The sequence below is a fragment of the Culex quinquefasciatus genome, chromosome 2 (genome assembly GCF_015732765.1).
Source record: "Culex quinquefasciatus strain JHB chromosome 2, VPISU_Cqui_1.0_pri_paternal, whole genome shotgun sequence".
Lineage (NCBI taxonomy): Eukaryota > Metazoa > Arthropoda > Insecta > Diptera > Culicidae > Culex > Culex quinquefasciatus.
The window spans coordinates 169,826,706-169,849,189 of NC_051862.1; the positions used below are offsets into that span (position 1 = coordinate 169,826,706).

Below are 22,484 nucleotides of genomic sequence, written 5' to 3' on the forward strand. Positions count from 1 at the left end.
TAAGTGTTGTTGTTTTCAATGCTATTTGAAATTCACAAAATTGCTGAAAATTGATTTTTGGCGAATTTTTGAGTTCGAAAAAGCCTTTTTGAACTATTTTGTTATAAATCATTTTGAAACAAAATTTAGCAAACAGTGCGACTAAATTTTGACATAACCTAAATTTGGAAAGCCGGTAATCCTCGTTGGATAAATGTACGACTCGTGCTGAAAAAATCTTGGTTTTGCAACTTGTTGCATAAACTACTATCATATGTTGTGTTGGGGAGTTTTGAGGTCGCCTCTTTTGAGCGGAGATTAAAACACCTGATGTTGATGGTCTCGCTAAAAGCTAAACAAATTGTTTATTTCAATTCTTTGTTTTAACAACTTGTTAGTACTTACATATTTAGTTTCCTCACTTAACCTTTCTCCCAACAACAATCTTCCCTTTCGCGAGCAAGAATCAAAATTCTTTCCTTTCCAGATCACTTTCTACGACTGCGCGGCAAACTAGTAGAAACCATCACCTACTGTACATTTCACAGTTTGTTTTGATTCTTCTTTCCCGCGTACAGCGACTTAACAGTCGATATTGACGATTTCTTCCCGATGCCTAACCTAGTATTACGAATGTGAGCATTTGGTAGTGTCCCCGAATAATACCCACTCGATGAGTACTTTTGCTTTCCCTCATCGGCGCGATCTGTACCAACATGTTGAATACTTTAAAAATGCTTTGAACAATCCTATTGAGGCAAAATAAAAAAAACACCTAAATTTTGATAGTTTTCTGTCCAATTAACCAATGTTAATGACCAGTTAAATTTCATAGTATTCTCCACACTGTTGCCAAACTAGCCTATTTTGTAAACATGCGGCATTTAGCCACCCTTTTTTGAATATCGCAATAATCATCCACAGTGAATTATCACTGGCCGTGTCATGCACACGTCCGTAAAATAGCAACTAGTTTCACTTCCCGAAACGTGTTCTCATATGCATATAAAAGTTCAGCAAAATAAAACAACTTCATCCGAAGTAGCAGCAGCAACAACAACAAACACAACGCCAAGTGAAATTGATGCCGGCTCTCTCGTCAGAAATGGTACTCAACCGACAAAAAAAAACTGAGACGAGACGACCGACTTCGGAAGCAACGAGAACAAAACAACAAAAACAACTAAAAATAAGCCATCGAGCGAAGAACTCAATTTGCTGCTGAAAAGCGCCCCGCCAGAGTGCACTTTGGGTTCACCTTGGATATTACAATTAAGATATAAATCTGTAATGCCTTCTCGGTGCTTGCATGTGTCTGCTGCAGTACAATGTTGGGGCACCGAGGGTGCAATGCAAGTAAATAGAGCAACTTTTGCAGAAATGTGTGCCAAATGGAGTCACGGCGACGATGCAAATGCTTTTTTTTTTGTTGTTACCGGAACGAACCGACTTCCATGTTGCAGCGAGGGGAATGTTTGGGTGCACTTTGGGTTGTAAAACTATTATGTCGGGAGGGGAGTCATAAAAGCAAACTTGTTTCAAACGAGAGTAATACATGTGTTTTTTTCCTCTTTCAGATCCGCCAGCAATTGGATACTTTGGACGAGAGCAAGTTTGAGGTTAGTGTTGAAAATTTGTTGATCGATTTGTGTAATTCGTTACTATTAGAGCATTTATCTAATTATGAAGAGAGAAAAAACCTTGGGTAGTAATCATACCTTCCAAATATATTCCAAAATATGCTTGAGGTCACGCACAATGGAAACACATTTGAACTCGTAATTACGAGTTAATAATTTTCTATTGATGTTGATTTTTCTGGATCAACAGACATATTCAGGTCGGAATGATAACGGTATATCAAATAGAAAAAAAAAACCAGCTTACTTACCTTTGGAATTCCAAAACTGATTTAAATTGGAATTGAAGACAAATCAAAACAGGAGTTCACAATAAAAAAAATCAAAGCGGACAGCCCTACTGTGTTGTGTTTTCCGCAGAGAGGATTCTGAGAACGGATCTCATTTCACAGTATCTACAGGGGAGGACCGATGCGTGGACAAACCTTGAATTTAGAATGTGTATAAAAAAATTCAGTCTATGAAATAATTCTTGCTGCAAATCGAACATGTTAAACCACCGTAAAATGCTACTAAACTGTCTCTCGGTAGACCACACACTTCGGGGAATTTCACTACAGATCTCAAGCACTACGCTGTGGGTCCAAACCAACCCTCATGATGCATCGTGAAACAGATTTCAAAACCATTCGCGCTTCATTTCGTGAAGCATTCACTGCATTTGCCGCCCACGGTGGAAAAGGGGTGGTAGTGGGAGGAAAATAAAAATAAACCCATAGACCCACATCGCCGGCTTCGTGGGCGTGTGAAATAGTTTGACTTCAATAAACGATTTCAGCCGATTAGCCGGCTTATGGATTTTTATGATCGGCGCAATTGCCCGGCCAACGACGACCAACTTGCTGCTGGCTCGTCGAACGGCCAGCGGCTAATACAGGTTCTAAGACGATTTTTCCGCCATGCACCCCTGCCCAAGTGAGCCGCGATGAGAAATCTTGGCCGGTTGGACCGACTGGAAGGGAAATCGCGGGGCTTTGTGCAGTATTTGGAGCGAATCGATCGCGCGCCTAATGGATGAGTCGAAGATCTGTCGTGCGAGATTGGCCGCCGATGTACACGCGTGATTACACGTGGGCTGCCGGTTTTCCGCCTCGGAATTGTATGCAGACACGTTCGTTATGGATTTCACTTGCTTGCACGTGTGTAAAAGTGGCAAACGTTGATTGGAATCACTGGTTCACAGTGGGTTTGGATTACTGTTACCATGTGTTTTTATTGGATAGTTACCACCTTGTAACAATTGTTACGAAATCATTGGTGCAATGCTTTAAAAAATCGGAGTATGTCCACGCCTTCTTCCTCCGCTGACGTTTCTTTGAAATGTGGGTTTCGTTCACGCTGTATAGGCCTGCCCGGTTTCCAGGATGCCTTCGGACTAATTGCGCTTTTCAATAGTTGTTCATTGTCATTTTAATAACTTGAAGTGTGCATACTAAAATCGTGAAAAGTTACGAAATACAATTTTCGTCCAGGCTAAGTTTTGTCTCCATACAAACTTCTATAACATGCTGCTTCGCTCCAGTCCATTTTTTCAATTCCAGAGGGATGATTCTGGGGACCTTAAGTATCATACCCCATAAGACTTGCCCTGAAACACAAACTTCTTTCCCATCTTTTTGCACGATATAATCAATTTGAGAAGCAAAACCTGACGCAGATTGAAAAATGACTCATTTTGCTATTTTCCCAGGACGCCAATCAAACCCCATCTCCCGGCCAATGACGATGGCTTTCGTATATTAGGTCAAGACCCAGTACGCACATTTTTCACGATCATCTATCCAAGTGAAAAAAAAAACTCCCAAAAACTCATCAATCGCCCAAGCGCCATAACCTACTATCGTGACTTGACTAGTGCGCGCGCCCAATCTCTGACCCCCATGACGGAGGGCACCACCTGAGAAGACAACGCGAAAAAAAAAAATGCTTCAATCATCTCACCGGATCCACCAACAAAAAGCAAAAAAAAAGATGCTCCCACCATGATCCCAAATCTGCCAATCTCCTCTCGATCGCAAGCGCATCAATAACAAATTCATGTTTTTCGCTACTAATGACCCCAAAAAAACAATACCCTATAGCCAAATATGCCCGCATCGCGGCGGCGTAAGATTGATTGCTCATCTTGAAGAACTGACCAATGCAAGAAGTGGCGGGGGAAAAAAGGCATAAAAACCAAGCCTAAACCCCTTCCGCGAGATGTGCTGTTATTTCCCGCGCGAGTTTATTATTTTGGACCTGCTGTTGTTGGTCAGATTCTTTGCCTAAGCAGCAGCCCACAAAAAAAAAGGAGACTCCGAAAATCCGTTACTTTGGCACACAAAAATAATCATATATACCTTTAAATCTTCCAAAGAGTGTGTGTGAGTGTGAGAAATAAAGTGTGTACGATATATTATCTTAAATTGGCTTCGAAAAGAGTTTGCACCGTGCCAAGAAGGGTAATTTGCTAATATGGACTTGCCAGATGAGCGCAGCCCATGACCATAGAACTTCGAAGAGTACAACACTATTGGCCTAATGGGGACCTCCAGCATTAGAAGCATTCTTTCCGAGAGAATCGATGACGTTGTCGTTATGCTCTCTGGTCGCAATCTTTGTTTCGATCTCAATTTTTCCTCATCATAATGCCTCTTGCGACAACAGAGCACAACGACGAACGTGGTCCGAAAACTCATCGATAGCCCGCCGTCGTACGTAGTTGTGTGCGTTTTTTGAACACTCGTAGTATTTCTTGACTTTTTTTTGATAAGGTCCTATAAACAAATGTAAACATTGAGTGTATCCCTTTCACACCTTATGTCAAAGTCCATCGGAGTAAGCGGGATACACTCAATGTTTACTTTTGTTTATAGGTCCTTATCAAAAAAAAGTCAAGATTTGTAGGTCATTTGGTTTCCTGCCTTGGCCCTCTCGAATTTGCTGCTCGTTCAAGACACGTACCCTTGAGCGCGCGCGGGCCGGCTAATTAGCAATGCCGCTGCTGGTGATCTTGAACTGTTTGGTATGGGCCCGTGGTTCGTATGGAGATGAGCTTGAAAATTCTCTAATTGCTGTGGAAAGAATTGGCTAGCTTTTGGTTGGGCCAAATTTAATTCGCGAGATAATTTGGCAAAAAAGTGGTGTATCATTTGTTGTTTGAGGTTTTTCGAGGTTCTCTTGTTTTTCAAGATTTTTTTACTAAATATTTACCATGTTTCAAATATCATATGCTTGTAGTTTTAATTTTTTTATGATTTGTATAAACTGAAACTTTTTTCACAGTTACAAAATTGAGATGAAAAGATTGAAAAAGTCGTTAAAAAATGATAAAAATAAACCTATTATCTGGGATATTGATAAGATTTTGTTATCTTTCAAGCATTATCAGATTGATATTTTAAACATTTTTTTACATTTTATTTTCAATCTGTATTTTTTTCATTTGGATGCACTACTTTTGCCTAAACAAATCATTTTGAATCTGAGCAGTTCTCTACGGAATCGGTCTTTTTTCTATAATTTTAATTTTTGTATTTTTTAATCCGGCTGAAACTTTTTTGGTGCCTTCGGTATGCCCAAAGAAGCCATTTTGCTTCATTAGTTTGTCCATATGATTTTCCATACAAATTTGGCAGCTGTCCATACAAAAATGATATGTGAAAATTCAAAAATCTGTATCTTATGAAGGAATTTTTTGATCGATTTGGTGTCTTCGGCAAAGTTGTAGGTATGGATATGGACTACACTGGAAAAAATGATACACGGTAAAAAAAAATTTGGTGATTTTTAATTTAACTTTTTGTCACTAAAACTTGATTTGCAAAAAAACACTATTTTTAATTTTTTTTATTTTTTGATATGTTTTAGAGGACATAAAATGCCAAATTTTCAGAAATTTCCAAAATGGGCAAAAAATCTTTGACCGAGTTATGATTTTTTGAATCAATACAGATTTTTTCAAAAAATCGAAATATTGGTCGCAAAAATTTTTCAACTTCATTTTTCGATGTAAAATCGAATTTGCAATCAAAAAGTACTTTAGTGAATTTTTGATAAAGTGCACCGTTTTCAAGTTATAACCATTTTTAGGGAACTTTTTTGAAAATAGTCGCAGTTTTTTATTTTTTAAAAATAGTGCCCATGTTTGCCCATCTTTGAAAAAAATATTTTTGAAAAGCTGAGAAAATTCTCTACATTTTGCTTTTTAGGACTTTGTTGATACGACCCTTAGTTGCTGAGATATTGCCATGCAAAGGTTAAAAAACAGGAAAATTGAAGTTTTCTAAGTCTCACCCAAACAATCCACCATTTTCTAATGTCGATATCTCAGCAACTATAGGTCCGATTTACAATGTTAAAACATGAAACATTCGTGAAATTTTCCGATCTTTTCGAAAAAAATATTTAAAAAAAAATTAAGTCAAGACTAACATTTCAAATGGGCGTAATATTGAATATTTGGCCCGTTTGAAATGTCAGTCTTAATTTTGCATTTTTAAAAATATTTTTTTCGAAAAGATCGGAAAATTTCACGAATATTTCATGTATTAACATTGTAAATCGGACCTATAGTTGCTGAGATATCGACATTAGAAAATGGTGGGTTGTTTGGGTGAGACTTAGAAAACATCAATTTTCCTGTTTTTTAACCTTTGCATGGCAATATCTCAGCAACTAAGGGTCGTATCAACAAAGTCCTAAAAAGCAAAATGTAGAGAATTTTCTCAGCTTTTCAAAAATATTTTTTTCAAAGATGGGCAAACATGGGCACTATTTTTAAAAAATGAAAAACTGCGACTATTTTCAAAAAAGTTTCCTAAAAATGGTTATAACTTGAAAACGGTGCACTTTATCAAAAATTCACTAGAGTACTTTTTGATTGCAAATTCAATTTTAAATCGAAAAATGAAGTTGAAAAATTTTTGCGACCAATATTTCGATTTTTTGAAAAAATCAGTATTGATTCAAAAAATCATAACTCGGTCAAAGATTTTGCCCATTCTGAAATTTCTGAAAAGTTGGCATTTTATGTCCTCTAAAACATATCAAAAAATAAAAAAAATTAAAAATAGTGTTTTTTTGCAAATCAAGTTTTAGTGACAAAAAGTTAAATAAAAAATCACCAAATTTTTTTTACCATGTATAATTTTTTTCAGTGTAGTCCATATCCATACCTACAACTTTGCCGAAGACACCAAATCGATCAAAAAATTCCTTCATAAGATACAGATTTTTGAATTTTCACATATCATTTTTGTATGGACAGCTGCCAAATTTGTATGTAAAATTATATGGACAAACTAATGATGCAAAATGGCTTCTTTGGGCATACCGAAGGCACCAAAAAAGTTTCAGTCGGATTAAAAAATACAAAAAAAATCGAATGACCGAAATCTCAGAGAATTGCTCATCTTTAGGTTTTCTATACAAGTATCTATACAATTTTGCGGGTCGGTCATACAAAATGGGCATGAGATTATTTGAAAATCTGTATCTTAAGAAGAGATTTTCTGATCAAATTGGTGCTTTTGGCAAAGTTATAGGATATGATCACAACTTTTCAGATAAAACTAGTTACGTGGACAAAAAATATTTTTATTTAACTTTCAATTATTAAAAACTGTATGAAAAAAAATGTAATTTAGTAATCATCGAAATTTTTTGATATGCTTCAAAGGACTTAACCCTCTACTGCCCAAATTTTTCTTTCGAAATTTTTAATTTTTTTCCGTTTTCAGGAGATCATTTTGAGCAACTTTTTTCTAGGAAAAACTTAACTTCTCTTGTTTTATGTTTTTCTTGACTTATTTTTAGTATTTTAATTTGCATTTATCTTGTTTAGTTTATGTTTGTTTTGGTTAGTATTTAGCCTATGCTACCACTTCCTATCATTACATTGTGCCTTTCTCATTTTTCATGATTTTGCAGTCAGTTTTTTTCAGTTTTTTTTTATTGTTTTTCACATTTCCTGTTATAGAATGGCACCTTGATCATTTAAATTGTAAAAAATTACGTAGATGCATAGTCTGGTACACTTCATAAATTACTGCATACTTTTTTTTTACCTCAATTATAGAAAATGTTAATAGAAACACAGCCAAAGTTGACCCCTAAAAAATTAAATTTTTAAAACACGTCAATCTTCCAACCCTAGAATTTTCTAAAATTTTAAGATTTCTTCTTCCCAATGCCAATTTTATTTTTTTATCAATCAATCAAACATTGCATTGATTTAAAAATGATTTTTGGCGATTTTTTTAGATCGAAGCCCGTCTAGAGGCGGGGCTGTGTTGTAGAGGGTTAAACTGGCATCGTTTGTGCTAGAGTTTATTATACTACAAAATCTGGTCCAAAGTTATGTTTTTTTTTTTTTGAAAAAAAAAAACAACTTTTTTTCAATGATGGAGGCTAATTAGATGTAACCGAGAAAAAAAAACAAATTTTAAACTTTAATAGGCTATATTCTTTACCCAGCATCTCGATCAACTTAAAAAGAAAATTTTAGGAAATTTTCTCAGCTTTTTGCAGGGATGTCTGTTGCAAAAAAAAACATGAACTTTTTTCGAAAATGTTAAACTAAGAATTACTGCACTGCCCACCATTGTAAAAACGGCTAATATCCACTTTTGTCAAAATCGAGATATTAGCACCAGGTTGTAGAGGATGTTCCAACGCATCTCCTGAATCTTGAATTTCACTAAAATAGTGTTTAGTTTTGGCTGCCGATACGAAAAACCAAACGGCTAATATCCCATTCCCCTTTGAAATTGCCGTAGCGAAAATTTGATGACAAACACAAGAACGCGTTTTTCTCGGAATACTTGATTCGGCATAATAGCCGAATTTTCAATTATGGGCAGTGCACTTGAAACCGGCATACCCTGGTAAAAAAGTCAAGTAATTTTAAAAACATTAGGGGAAAATAAAAAAAATAGTTAAAAAATTAAATAAAAAGGTAAATAAAAATTAAATATAAAGGTGGTTAACTATTTTTGTGAAAAGTTAAATCTGACCAAAATACAAATGGTTTCTTTTGGCTTAGGAAATGCATGCACAGAAAAAAAAATCATGGTAATACTACATCTGGAAAGGGGTACATCTTTTATGTCAGAAAAAAAGGTGTAATTTTACCTCTGAAAATGTGTAAATTTACCACTTTTCTGGTGTAATGTCACTTTTTCAATCTAAATTGAGGTAAAATTAAATCATAAAAGAGGTAATATTCAACCTTCAAAAATTACAGCTTCCAAATTTACATTATTTTTTACTGTGTGGATAAAGTATCATCCACATCAAAAACTTAAAAATAAGAAATCCTGAAAAAACGCAGAATTAGGCCTTTGCAAATATTTTTTGAAGTTTATGTCCCTCGACTCGACCAAAGTCGAGGGGGGGGGGGATCAAAAAAATAAAAAAAAAGTATAAAAATTTAAATTATGAGCCATGGTTTCAACATTTTAATGAAAAAAGTGTTTTAAAATGCATTATACACCTGTCCAGTTGTTTTGCCATCATTAGTTTCCAATATTTGTAAGTATCCACGAAAAAAATATTTTTTGCGAAAAATAAAATTTTTGCGGTGCTGTACATTGGAATTTCATAATAATTCAAAACATTTTTAAACAAGCCCAAACAAGCTAAATATGATTATCAATGCAGAAAAATGCATTTTAGTTTGTTTTCAGTTGATTAGATTTCTATTTTCATGGAAATTTTGAAGTTTTTTGGAAAAATATTTTTTTTGCCCCCTGATTTTTCAGACCAATTTTGAAGGGGGGGGCGACATAAACTTTGAAAAATATTTGCAACGGCCTTACTAAAAAATATTAAACTATTTTAACGATGAAATTGTTTGAGGATTGTATCCTTCAATTCAACAATATCATAAGAAGAAGAACGCAACAACATCGCCTTCTTTGTCAAAAATGTGTTCAACATATCTGCACTACAAATGTAGTACAAAACGCAGGCCTGCAAATCAATTACCGCAACAATTTAACGCCCGGTTGCACATTGCACACAGTCCAACCCAGCCGTCTGGACCCAAGTCGAAGACGACGACGACGAAAAACCTTCATTGCAGCCTATTTAAATCCATCAATGAGCTTCTTGGGCGTCCAACGGAGGCTCGCCAAACGCAGCAAAACACGAAATCGATTGCGTAAAAACACCACGCGGCGTTCGCAAGAACGATTAAAAATAATAATAATTTGCAAGTAGTGTAGCGGCAGTAGTTCGAATAGCCACCGATTCGAGGTACAGCACATTAACCGTGTTGGCAACAACACTGACTAGCTAACGAACGATATAGGTACTAACTTTAGTAATGCAACATGAAACGGACAAGCAAAGGCGAGCGAGCGCAAAAGCGAAATTAAATTTATACTAAACATGCAATAATTATTATAAATTTCACGTGGGCCCTTCCCTGCTGATGGGGGGATTGTACTACCAGGTACTAGAGCGGAGCCCAGCTGGTAACCGACTACGAAGCGGAAAAGGGTAGCGAAAGGAGGGTGAGTTAGAAATCGGGGTTGCACGCGATGATCGGTGAGAGGTAGAGGGAGGGGAGAAAAAAAAAAAGCTTCAATCAGCATAAAGAGGAAAAACAGAGCAAGGGGGCTTAACTTTGCAATTGAACCAGCTGAAGAAAATGCTTACACGGGTGGAAAACACATGTTTTTAAGTCGATTATTGCAGTCAGCTGGTGATGCTTAATTTCTGGAAAAAAAATGTTTTCTTCATGTGAAATGTTTTGCGTTGCACATTTATTTGAATGTGTTTATTTCGTGTTTTTAGGAATTTAGAAGAAAAACAGAGCAGATTTTTCAAGTACTAAAATGGCAAAATATACAAAAATGAATAAAGTTTATTATTGCTCAATGTCCATATTACCTTTGACAAAAAAAAATGTTCTTATAAAATTTGAATTATTTTAACAGATATTTTATAATTTAAACATTGCCAATTTTCTACAAACATATTTTGAAACAAAATCTCCGAATGCAAGCGATAAAGTCAAAGAGAAATGGGATCTTCAAACGAAAAAAATATTGAAGGTGATGAATTGTGGCTAACGAAAAGTTTCAAACAACTTTTTTATGAAAAATAACAAAAAGAAGCCTACTCCGTAGCTTTTATTCTTTGCAGCATCGGATCAAGATTACAATTATTATAACATAATATAATTAGAATAAAGAAGAAATATTCTAATTCAGCAAAAACATGTTTGGGGAATAGAGCGTCCCAAAAAAATAAAAAAATGTCGAAACTCTGGTGCTCACCCCTAAAATGATAGATTAGAATGTCAGGAACAACGTTTCCATACAACAAAGAATTCCCAAAAATAGTTTACAATTCGCGCGCGAAGCTTCAATGAACAAAGTGCCTTTTTCTAATCTCTAATCTAATCTAATCTAACACAGACGCAGTTAGTCCGATGAAAGCATGCTGGAAAGTCTTGTGATAAGATTACGCCCCAAGCACTTTTCTTGTCAATATTAATAATTGGAGTACATCCGCAAACACCCAAAAATGTATTGCAAAAATTAAAGCGGCCAGCCCTACTGCGTTGTGTTTACCGCAGAGAGGATTCTTTGAACGGACCACATTTCACAGAATCAACAGGGGTGGAAGGATGCGTGGACATACCGTACCAAACGCTCCGATTTATTGTTTAATGAACAAAGTGCCTTTTTCGAGTATTTTTCAGAAATGCTCGTATCAAACTCCGTAGGTCACTCCTAAAAAGGAGCCAAAAAAATTGCGGCACTTTGTGAGAAAATTTCATGTTTTTGCATGAAATGTTATGAAAAATATCATTTTTGAGCGAGCAAAAAAATAAATAAAAAATATATGCCTTTGCGTTTGTAATCATAGTAGCCAATGTTTTACGCTAATAACGCTTATATACTAAATTTTTTGAAAATTCGTCACTTTTTGCACATTAAAATGCAAATATCTCGGCTTTGCGTGGACTTACATTAAATGTTTAAAAAGGAACATTTGTTCTCCGTGAAATTTCCTACTAGCTGCATGCATTTGTATTGGTTGCAAAAATGTTTGGCTCGTTTGTGCTCGAAGTGATTTATGAAATTTTTCACTAAAAAATCATATTTTTCTCCCTAAAACGCCCAGCCATGCCCAAACATAAGCTTTTATGGACTATGTCTGTACAAGAATTTGTTCAGGGGACATTAAACTATGTCTTGAAGCCAAAGGCGATCAAATTTGAATGACTTTAGTACGTTTGATATGCGCATTTCTGAAAAATACTCAAAAAAGACACTTTTTTCATTGAAGCTCCGCGCGCGAGTTGTAAACTATTTTTGGGATTTTTTGTTGTATGGAAACGTTGTTCCTGACATTCTAATCTATCATTCTAGGGGTGAGCATCAGAGTTTTGACAATTTTTCATTTTTTTGGGACGCCCTATTGGGGAATGAGACACATTCACTATTATAGCTCTTCATTTAAAATTTTAGAAAAGTATATTTTTTTGAAAATTTTAAATAAAAATTCAAAATCAGTGTTTTTTTAAATTTAACTGATTTTTTTTAATTGATTTTTTTAAATCTATCAACAAATTTCTCGGGAAATCCCGTTAATTCCTGGGAAATTTGATATTTATCAAAAGTTATTCTTAACCTGCTTCTGAATAATATTTTGCAACAAACAGCAACTGTAATGGTCGAAATAAGCTTGACTGCTTGTTAAAATTATTTAACTTTAAGAGAAAAATATAAATATTCAAGTCTATAAAGTTTCTGATCACGGTAAACAAAAATGTAAAAATTGATTTGATTTTGATCTTTTAGAAATTTGTACAATATTAACAGTAGATTGAATTAAATTAAGTTAGGTTCTCTCATTATTATTTATTCTTCGTAAATTTTCAAAGCTTTGCTGGCAAAAAAATCAGAAATATATGCTAGGGTTTTTTTTCGGGAAATCCCGGAAATTCCAAGGGCGTGAAATTGGACTATAGAATGACAGGATAAGTAAGTATTTTCAAAACGACATTACAAAAAAATCATTCATAAAACTGTACAGTTATGTTTTAAAAGTACGATAAATAGTAGAATCGAGTATTGATGAATTCCTCAAGAACTGAAAGCCACTCCATTTAAAACTGTTGAGCTTGAATAAGTTGTGCATAATTCCATTCGCAAACAACAACAGCGATTATGTATATTCAAACAGTAATTTGTAACAACGTTGTTGTTTTAAGTGGTGCATATAAAATTTGTTTTACAAGGTATTAACTCTATCCTAACAAGCTTTCGCTTCGCTGAACAGAAATCGAAAGGAAGTAAGTTTAAAATAGAAAACAATTTGATTTTGAACTGCTTCGATAATATAATAATATACTGAAATAAGCATTTTTTAAATTTTCGTAGTCTAATTTTGCTTTTCGTAGAACTATTACAAAGCCTATAGTATCATGTTAACATCTCCACAATGCATCACATCCATAAATGATAAATGGATTAATGATACAGATAAGGGAAAAACCTGTACCGTCCAGCCAGTATGGAACATACCACTTGAAGGGTCCACTTATTCCCCTCAACAGCTGTAAACCAGGTTAACGAACGACCTTCCTGCGGGGGCTCCACCCGTCACGTACCACCAACAGGGACAATTAATTACCGGTTCTTGTGGTTGCGTGTCCGGTCCGGTAATACGTCACAACTTTCGGGCTAAATGATACCCGTGCCGTGTCGTAATCATACCTTGTAAGGGTCCAAACAAGTGTTGGCTTAAAAAAGTGCAATTTCCTCCCCAGTTTTTCGAGCCATCTCAGCGGCGTGTACTTGACTTTGACGCCACAAACTGGGGGTAGAAAAGTGGTATGATTGATCACACACGTGCCTGGGCCGATGAAGAAGCTCGTCTGATGAACTATCAGGTGTCAGATGGGTTGAGGTACAAACTGCTCTTTGTTTAAGCTGGGTAGTGGGATCGATATCTTGCGAATCTGTGCAGTAAACTTGAGCTCATAGACTGACGGACAAGTGGCAGTGTAATTTTAAACGAAACTAATAGAGGTACATCAAGTGACGTGCTGCTAACGACAGCCAGCTTGAACGAGATGAAGTTTAAAGTCAAACAGACCAGCAAGATCAATCAGCCGTGACTAAAATTTGAAAAGCAAATATAGGTGCGTAAAAATCTGGAATTAATCTAACGTACCCACTAAGTAACTGTACAAAACGGTTTTTGGTGACGCAACACAAACAGCTCGTCGAGATTTGGGACAAGTTATTGCGATGGTCTTGTTGTGGACACCCCAAGACGCGATCGAGGCCGCGTGCTTCAATTGTGGGTAGGGTGTGTGTAGGGCAGGGGTTCCAAAAATTTGTAATCTTCGAATGACAATTGAAAAAATAGTAAGTTCTTCAGAAACCCTGCTGCTAATTTCGACTATAACGCACAACACAACCCATAGCCAAATCCAGCTGGCAGGAAAGTAATCAAACATCGCACGACACTTAGCGACATCGCAGGCCGCCGATCGAACTGACAAAGCGCCGTTCTGTGTGCCATTCATTGTCAGGCGCTATTTAGGCGTCTATTACGCTGCCTCAGCACCTCAACGACACCCCCGAAAGGGGGAGCTGCTGAGCCGCCACAACGCGGAGTCTTGTTTCAAGCGCGAAACGCTAACTCGGCACGTCTAATCCAACTTCGGCGCAGACTTGACAGACGAGCCGTCAGCTATAAGTGCTTCCTACAAAACAATTACAATACCAACAGCTCGTGTGACGACGACGCTAACGACTTTCTGCTGACACTGATGGAACGTGCCCCGTTTCTGAGCCGGGCGCTGACTCAGCCGGGCTGGCGACGGCGGCTAGTTCTGTGGGGAACTTTCAGCGTTCCGAATTCCCCTCCCTGGCTGTTGATTTGTTGAGTCCGTCGGCTTGTTTGCCAGAACACCGCGTTCGGGTTGATTGAATCTGCTGACAAGTAGCGTAGCTTGTATCGGGTTACAGTGCCCGTGTATCTCGTATCGGATTCTGACGTGAGCAATGTGAGCCCATTCCGGAGTGATCCCGGGTTTGGACACGCGCGATCGGTGTTCTGTCCTGGTTTGTGGAAGGGTTTCAAACGAAAGAAATCTGGTTTGGGTTGACCTCGTTTCGTTGGTTTTGTGTCTTGAAGCTTAAGCTAGGCTCTTATCAATTCTAGGAAAAAAACAAATCCGGTAATCAATCAATGTTATCGCAAAAATTCTTTCTTTAAGATTTTGTGAATATGTTTCAAATGAATGCGTTTGATTGATACTAGAATAATCAAATTTACTTTACAAATAGTTCAATCTATGCAGACAAGCTAGACATCTGTCCATCAATTAGACTACATTCAGCAGAAAACCGGATTAACATGCCAAACAACACCATGTCTAATTAAGTAATCTCCCGCGGAACAAAATACCCATTAAACTGAACGAAAAAAAAAAACTGCAAACAAATCTGTCTCACAAAAACATCCCCAAACCAAATCCAAATTGGCTTTGTGACCGGCCGCCAGCAAGTTCAGGTTGTTGTTTTTCGCAAAACCCGTTTGGGGCTCGACCGTTGATTCGATTTCGTTTCAGAACCAGTCCCCGGTTCGACAACCGCGACCGACGCTTGTTGGAACATCTTCATCGCATCCAAAACCAGACGGTGACGACTGCGACTGGCTGCTGCAGCAGTCTAAATTTTTGCATCCAAAACAAAAGCCCCCAAATGTCCGGCGGCGAGTTCTGGACCAACGACCCCTCGCGCGGTCAATGGCCCCCATAATCGACATCTTCCTCGCGTCGACTCGCGTCGCCATTTAGGAGCGAAAGCATGAATCCGCAGGCAGTTACTGTACCTTTGAGAATGTATGGGTTAAAGGAGTTTGGGTCGTTTGGTCGAAAAGGGTCACTTTGCTGAAACCTTTCACCGAATAGAACATTTTGTTCGATTGACATTTGAACTAGTTGATCTTTTTGCTGAATGCCGAATTTTTCGAATATTTAATTTCTTCGAATGAGTCATTTTACTGAATCAGTTATTTCAAAGAATCAATACACACTTAGATTTTATTACCGAATTCTGTAGTTGAAAATCGGTAATGTTTTAATCGATAACCCATTTGTCAAAATGAACAAAATTTTACCGAAAATCGATATCAATAATAAACTTCTTTACCGAATTTCGATTAGATTTGAACAAATTTGGTAATTTTCAGTTTACCGAACTGTTAAGCAGTTGAAAAATCGGTAAAAATTACCGAATTCGGTAAAAAAATTTAAGTGTCTGAGTTACAAAAAGCTGATTTTTTTAGCACAAGTCGTGAAAAAAGAGAATCTTACCCAAAAAAATAAAAAAATATCTAAATGTGTAACTTACATAAAGAAGACAAAAAAGGTCACTTTGCTTAAGAGCAATTCTCTACAGAATCAGTTTTTTTTTCTTTAATTTTAATTTTTGTATTTTTTTTAATCCGGCTGAAACTTTTTTGTGCCTTCGGTATGCCCAAAGAAGCCATTTTGCATAATTAGTTTGTCCATATAGTTTTCCAAACAAATTTGGCAGCTGTCCATACAAAAATGATGTATGAAAATTCAAAAATCTGTTTCTTTTGAAGAAATGTTTTGATCGATTTGGTGTTTTCGGCAAAGTCGTTGGTATGAATAAGGACTACACTGAAAAAAATAAATAAAAACGGTAAAAAAAATTTATGATTTTTAATTTCACTTTTTGTCACTAAAACTTGATATGCAAAAAAAAACTATTTTTAATTATTTTTTTCTAATATGTTTTAGGAGACATCAAATGCCAAATTTTCAGAAATTTCCAGAACGGGCAAAAAATCTTTGACTGAGTTGTGAATTTTTGAATCGATACTGCTTTTTTCAAAAAATCTAAATATTGGATCGTGGATCGTAATATTGAATGTTTGACCCTTTTGAAATGTTAGTCTGAATAAAAAAAATGTTCGAAAAGATAAAAAAAAATCACGATTGCTTCATATTTTATCATTGAAAATCGAACCATTAGTTTCTGAGACATCGACATTAGAAAATTGTGGGTTGTTTAGGTGAGACTTAGAAAATATCAATTTTCATGTTTTTTAATCTTTGCATGGCAATATCTCAACAACTAAGGGTCGTATCAACAAAGTCCAAAAAAGCAAAATATAGAGAACTTTTTCAGCTTTTTAAAAATATTTTTATTTTTTTTTGATTTAAAAAAACAATTAAAGACTGCAATTTTTTTCAACAAGTTAACTAAAAATGGCTATAACTTGAAAACGGTGCACTTTATCAAAATTTCACTAAAGTACTTTTTGATTAAAAATTTGATTTAACATCGAAAATTAAGTTGAAAATATTGGGACCAATATTTCGATTTTTTGAAAAAAATCAGTGTTGATTCAAAAAATCATAACTCGGTCAAAGATTTTTTGCCCGTTCTGGAAATTTCCGAAAAGTTGGCATTTGATGGGTTTTTTTTTCAAATAAAGTTTTTGTGACAAAAAGTTAAATTAAAAATCACAAAAAATGTACCGTGTATCATTTTTTTCAGGGTGAGCCCTTATCTATACCTACAGCTTTGCCGAAGACACCAAATCGATCAAAAAATTCCTTCCAAAGATACAGATTTTTGAATTTTCATACATCATTTTTGTATGGACAGCTGCCAAATTTGTATGGAACATTATATGGACAAACTAATGATGCTAAATGGCTTCTTTGGGCATACCGAAGGCACCAAAAAAGTTTCAGCCGGATTAAAAATACAAAAATTAAAATTAAGAAAAAAAGACCGATTTCGTAGTTTCACGACGGAATTGCAAAAAGATAGTGTTAACGAACATCAAAAAAAAAATCCAAAAACGAACATAAATTTATCAAATGAATCAGTTTGGGCCTAAAGGTGGGCGAAACCGATTTTTTAGGTGCCGCTCATTTTCGCTCGCTCATTAAAATGAGCGGTTCTATTTAACGGCTCTTTCGCTCTTTTTCAAAATTTGATTATTAGGATTTTTTATTGGATTTTTATAAGTTATTTTTGGACTTTATAAAAAAAATCGCCTGAAAACAAAAGGGTCTATGTCAAGATTTCTGATCTAAACGTTCGAATAAATGAATGAGGTATGCACTCAAAATTGGTATTAATTTTACAAAATTGTTTTTTTCTGCATTTAATTTTAATCGATAAAGTCTATAAAAGTTTCATCGGGCAATTGATTAAGTTTCTTTTCCAAACCGTATGGGCTTTTTTACAAAGTTTAGGTAAAATTTTCCAAGCTAAGCATTTTGAATCACTCAAATTTGTGTTCAAGTATTCCTTGAATGCATCTTTATGTTCAGTTGTGTAATGATAAGTTTTTTTATTTTGTTTATAAAATTAATCACTTTTCGAGTAATTTCAAAGGAAATAAAGAAATCGAAAATATGGGTTAGAAAATGATATTTTGAAACGGTTCATTCAAAAGACTGGAGTTTAAAAAAGAACCACGGTTCTTTTTTGTGAGCCATGGTTCGTTAGCTCTTTTTAATGAATCGACTCTTTGAGCGGATCACTCATATTTTGCCCACCTCTAGTTTAGGCCATTTCGAAAAAATGGTCACTTTGCTGAATGAAATCATCTTTTTAGCAAACAGAACATCCCGTCGAATTGGTCATTTCACATACAAGATCATTTCACCATTTAACCAAAAAAGCTATTTACACTGAATAGTTTTTTGTGCCAAATTATATTAGAAGGTTAAACTAGTCTTATAACCGAATAGCTCATTTGATCGAATAATTTCATCGATTGATACCATTTGCTGAATGCGTCATTTCATCGAATCATTTCAAGTTTCAAGATCTGTTCAAGATTTAAAGAATACAAGAAAGAAAGATAAACCGACGTCGACAAAACGGCATTCGACGAAACGTCCAACACCCCTGTGTAGAAGTCATCGCGCGGTAAGATTCGCGCGACCAAACCAGGAAAGTCAACATTAAGAAGTGAAGAAAAATTGGTTCCAGATAAGCCGGCTCGGACGGACCCCCTTCCTTCTTGGGGCAGGCAGGACACCATACTTTTTCTGGTCCCGCTAGTCTGGTCGGTGACGTAAAACAGTGGGAGTCGTCTGACTGTCTATTAGCAACAAATAGGCACATTCAACAGGTGGTTCGGTGTGGACCAGAATGTCCGTGCTCTCCGTGGGTTGGAATTATCATAATGAATGGGAATCAATCGGACAAGTTTTTTTTGTTCTTCTTTTGGACTCTTTTAGCTGTCGTTAGAAGCTACTTATGAATGGTCGTGACAAATGTTTCTAGCTTATCGGAAAGACATTAGCTTGGTCTCTTCTTGATTTATGACTTGGAGCGAAAAAAATCTCCAAACTATTCTTTTCATGGAAGACAACAATTATCTGAACTGTAATTTATGTAGAATAATAAAGAACCGTCATTGTTCTGTGACCTTCCATGATCGTATTTGGAAGGAATACGATGAACTCTTCCTCCAACTTCTCTATTGGCAAAACATAAAAGCGACCATTATGTCTTCGTTTGATTCCCGCAAAGTATCAGCATGATCCGTCAATATTTGGTCAATCGTCATTGCTCTTTTTTTTCTGCCAGCCACTCAATGACACTCGACTCAACTACCCATGACAATTCAGAGTCGCGCCACGATGACTTGTTTTAGCTTAATTTGATCTCCCCTCGGGGGTTGTTCTCGTTCTACGCCCCCTACGGTTGGCTTTAAAGCCAAGAGACCCCAAGATGACGGCTTATGTGAGTGTGTGTGTGTTGTGGGCTTACGGGTTTGGCCAAAAAACCGGCTTTGGCACCTCCACTAATGCTACATAAACCGCTCCAGAGCATGTGAGTCGTCGGCTGAGTCCTAAAGCACTTCCCCGAGGGTCGCCGATTTTTGTCTTTGTGATTGGGAGAATGCTTTGAAATCACTTTGAATTAACCAAAAATAGAGTACGTAATGTAAACAATAACAAACACGTTTCGTTTGGTTCACCATTCTGTGCATTGTCTCGAAGTTTTGTTGAATTTGGTTGCAGGATTCCCGAGTTATAATTAAAAATGTTTGCGGTAGTCTGGCATGTACGTATGTCAAACGCGTTCTGAGCTGAAAGCCCTTTGGCAAGTTGTCGCACTTACAGAAATGTTCAGGGTGTGTCGAAATAGCACGAAAGATTGAAACTGATAACAATTCACGGAGTTTTTTGGTTTTTATTAAATGTCTCAGGATTGAAATAGAATTTTGGGGATCTGTGAAGGTCAAAAGGTGAGGTATTGTGAGCTGCACAGAATGGCGTTTGTAACAAAAACATGACAACGACGAATTTTTAACTTTTTGAATCCAAAAACCATTGTTATTGAGAAAAAAATGTAATGGAATATCTCTCAATAGAAAATTTATAAGCGAAGAAAGTAGGGAGAAAAGAATGTTCTTTATCCTTAATTTTTAAATATCCTAAAACACAATGTAAGGAAGACCTCATTCCCCTTCAAGATGGCTCAATAAGTGCCTTTCAGCATGATGCTGGGACGCGTTTGCTGGTGACCCCCAACCTGGGTCCAACTTGCAGTTCTTGCTGCCCCCTCCTTCTGCAGACTACTACTACTACCCAAGAAGGGGTCTCACCGACTGCGCAGAAAACCAGTTTTACTGCCGAGGTATACGCGTCACGTGTGCCACTCTCGAGGTTCGACGAATGGAACGCTCCGGAAAGTGGAACCTTGCTGCCTTGCCAGAACAAGAGTATCTCACCTCTGCTAGGTCGTTGCATTTGCTTGCGAGGTTCTTCCAGAAGGACGCGGCACCGACCGTGCGCGGGGCCGGGTGGATTCCAGCCACGATGATATCACACTTATTTTTCATTACTTAATACACCGAGATTGCGCGGAACGCACCATAAAAACCAGTTTGGGAAGGCAGGAACCGTCCGCCGCTGATTATGTGTGCAAAACATAGCCAAGAGAGTTGGGTGAAGCAAAAAAAGACAGAAATAACCACGCTGTAAAACACGACTTTATACAAGAGGCAACGCAGATATGTCACGGTGACAGGTTTTGGAGAAACTTTGTTTTTTTTTATGTTTTGCCGAAATCGAGTTCATTGCACAAATTTGCATACGCTAACTCAAAAGTTTACAGGACCGCTTAATGTTTGATAATATCATAATATAAGGAATTTGTCACCTCACCAGTTGTAGTGACGATACGGCGGATACGAAGAAATCGACGATGGTCAAATATTTGCTGAACGACGTCGAGGGGAATGTGACTCATTGAGGACGCGTCGAATTCGCTGAAACAATATTCTATAAACAGAGTTGAGCAAATTGTGAACAAGTTGTCAATGTGTTTTGGTTTTCTAGAAACCATTGAAATACCCATGCATAAATTAATACGATTGCGATAACTATTTCACAATCGCAGTAAGGATTTCAGGTTTTTCGTGTGATTCACTGCACATTTTACGTTATTTAATCAAAACCAAGGATACCTCTTTGGAACAAAAGAGTCATAAATTTCGAAGTGCTAACTTTCATAAGACAATTTTCATTTTAAACTATTTTTTTCATTTATCGATAAATGATTATTATCCCAAATGAACCAAGAATATTTCTATGAAAAATTTATTACACAGGACTTGCATTATACTACAATTAAACTGAGTTTCGAAAATTATTTGCGGCAAGAAAATTTAATATGATTTAAGTGATTAAGGGGTTACATAAATGTAGAATATCACAAAATTTCATATCACAGAAAATTTATTAAATCCACTAAAATGAAGATTTTCGATCACTTCTGAAAGGATCATGAAGAAATTTCTTCATTAAAGTGAGTTAGAGACGACTAAAGCTCAAAATGAAACTTTGTTTTTTTTTAAATAAAAAAATCTAAAACTAATGATTTTTTATAAGAAAAACATAAAAATATTTTTATCTTTTTTAAAAATATATTTTTTAAATCGGCCTTCGTCATGCACACGGGACCGGTTTAACGAGTCTTCGTCAAAATTTTGAGCCGATTTGGTCAAGGCAGTGCTGAGATATCGTGGCACCCGTTTTTTTAAACTGCTAACTTCAAATAGCTATAACTCGGTAATGCTACAACCAAATGTCTTCAAATGTGTTTTGTTAATAGATAAAAATGTATATATGCCCCGAAAATAGATTTAAAAAAAGTATAAGTGTGTGCTCATACCAACCTCTGAATTTTTTGCCGATTTACATGTATGTAACCCCTTAATAATGTTTTGATATACCATTTTAAAACATTTAAAATCGATGCAAACTTTCTATCAGGATACCAAATTTTGGTTTCTGGTATTCCAGTATTTTTACCAAATATCTCTGAACCTATAAAAAATTATTGATTGAAAATTTAAAAATTCAAGTTTGATTTTTTTTTAATGACTTATAGAATTTTAGAAAGGAAATTTAGAAAATCGTAGAAAATTTAATTCGGGATACCAAATTTCACCAAAATGAGATTTCACACTCTCCTAAATGCTTGATTTAATCTGTTCACGGTGTATTTTTTAGAACAAACTAATGATAAAAAATTCGGTATGTCTGATATTTGGCACCGTGAAAGAAGGGCTCTTTCCCGTCATTTTGCGGTATATACCGAAATATTTCGTCGGGGGGTCTAGTGCAACTTTTTTTTTTGAAGATTTTTTTTCGATTTTATGGGATATTTGTTCGAAAAAGTCACAGAAAATCGGTGCATTCATGTTGATATCATTCAAACTTCTTATGAATATGCTTGGGGATTCTAACCAACTATATTTGACCAATATTTGACCTCCAATAAAAAAAAATTCGAACCAAATTTACCAGATTTCTAGCTTTCTTTGAAATAACCC

General features: G+C 36.0%; 1 protein-coding gene across 1 annotated transcript in view; it reads left to right on the plus strand.

The window, feature by feature from the left end:
• The window catches only part of LOC6031333, a 143,729-nt gene that overhangs the window by 37,151 nt on the left and 84,094 nt on the right, over nt 1-22,484 (plus strand). The window contains exon 2 of the mRNA XM_038253325.1: nt 1,557-1,598. The gene's annotated coding sequence lies outside the window, so the exon portion shown is untranslated. The remainder of the gene's footprint in view (nt 1-1,556; nt 1,599-22,484) is intronic.